Source organism: Macrobrachium rosenbergii, chromosome 21, assembly GCF_040412425.1.
Source record: "Macrobrachium rosenbergii isolate ZJJX-2024 chromosome 21, ASM4041242v1, whole genome shotgun sequence".
Lineage (NCBI taxonomy): Eukaryota > Metazoa > Arthropoda > Malacostraca > Decapoda > Palaemonidae > Macrobrachium > Macrobrachium rosenbergii.
The window spans coordinates 44,602,314-44,604,272 of NC_089761.1; the positions used below are offsets into that span (position 1 = coordinate 44,602,314).

Genomic DNA, 1,959 nt, shown 5'->3' on the forward strand with positions numbered 1-1,959 from the left:
ATCGAATTTTGTCCCAGTATGTCCGTCGGCGCGTTATAAAGACAAGATCATCTGTATTTCTTGATTCCAGTTAGTAAGACCTGCTGATGTATAACTAGAGTAATGAACGCCAATTGGGATATAGCATTCTATTTTGTGAAGTATGTCTCGGACTCCTACACATTCCCGTCTTAATGGTTTTTTGCGTATCTCCTTATTGTCATTTATTTTCGTACTGACCCATTATCGTATTTTCTGGAACCTATGAGAACGCTTGAAAAGCTTTTCTCTAGAATATTTTCAAGACCGTTATCATCCTCTTGTTTTGGAATTCTAAGAGCTTAATTAGTATTCCAGTTCTATCATATCATCGAACTTCATCTAAAAAACTATTATTGTCATTCAGTATTTCAAAGCTTTTCCATACATTTCTTTTATCAGGATACACTCGTAGATATAGCTCATGAAAATATACCATCATATATATTTTCTTGAGCTCTATCATATGTTTTTGTTGATAGTGAACGTGTAACATAGTCATTTCTATAGGTGATATATTTTCCTTTTACGTAGTTTCTTGCTAGAAGTCATAATTCTTGTTACCTTTTTTGGTGGACAACTGTTGCTTGTCCAGCCAAAACGATCATAGTGTAGAAAAAGGAAAATGAAACACGAATAAAAACGAATCCTTATAATTTCTGTTCATATAAAAAATAGACTATATCTGAATAGAATATTCTTGTTATTAGAAACACTTGCGGTGAACAATACTGGGGCCAGACTCGTCGTACTCCTCTTTGGAAACCCACATGGACTCGAAGGTCGAGAGAGAAGCCAAGATGGAACCGCCGATCCAGACGGAGTACTTCCTCTCAGGGGGAGCGATGATCTTGATCTTGATGGACGAAGGAGCAAGACTCGTGAGTTCCTTCTGCATCCTGTCAGCAATGCCCGGGTACATGGTGGTGCCGCCAGACATGACGGTGTTGGCGAAGAGGTCCTTCCTGATGTCGATGTCGCACTTCATGATTCCTTGGTAGACGGCCTCGTGGATGCCCGCCAATTCCATGCCCAAAACGGAAGGCTGGAAGAGAGCTTCCGGGGCTCGGAAGCGCTCGTTGCCGATGGTGATGACCTGACCGTCTGGAAGTTCGAAGCATTTGTCCAAGGAAGACGAAGCCGCTGCCGTGGTCATCTCACTGTCGTAGTCGAGCGCGATGTAGCAGAGTTTCTCCTTGATGTCGCGGACGATCTCGCGCTCGGCGCTCGTGGTGAAGGCGTATCCTCTCTCCGTCATGATCTTCATCAAGTAAAGGGTGAGATCGCGACCGGCCATGTCGAGTCTCAGCATGGCGTGGGGCAGGGCGTAGCCCTCAAAGATGGGCACCATGTGAGAAACGCCGTCGCCGGAATCGCAGACCATGCCCGTGGTACGACCGGAAGCGTAGAGCGACATGACGGCTTGAATGGCGACGTACATGGCGGGGACGCCGAAGGTCTCGAACATGATCCGAGTCATCTCCTCGCGATTCGCCTTCGGGTTGAGAGGAGGCTCCGTCAGAAGCGTGGGGGATTCCTCCGGGGTGACTCGCAGTTCGTTGAAAAATGAGTGATGCCAGATCTTCTCCATGTCGTCCCAGTTGGTGATGATGCCGTGCTCGACGGGGTACTTGAGGGTGAGGATGCCTCTCTTGCTCTGAGCCTCTTCGCCGACGTAGGCGTCCTTCTGACCCATGCCGACCATCACGCCGTGGTGACGGGCGCGTCCGACGATGGAGGGAAGACGGTCCTGGGGGCGTCGTCTCCGGCAAAGCCCGCTTTGACCATTCCCGAGCCATTGTCGCAAACGATCGACGCTTGTTCATCGTCGTCACACATGACTGTGGTCAGGAGTCTGTGGAAAGAGATCGTCTTTTAATATGTATCTTTAGAAAATGAGATTTTATATATATATACAGTGTATGTGTATATGTATATATA

The 1,959-nt window shown here is 47.1% G+C and overlaps 1 pseudogene; it reads right to left on the reverse strand.

Moving 5' to 3' along the window:
- Positions 1-655: 655 nt before the first annotated feature.
- Positions 656-1,873, reverse strand: LOC136850104 (actin, alpha skeletal muscle B-like; annotated as a pseudogene).
- Between the last annotated feature and the right edge of the window lie 86 nt (positions 1,874-1,959).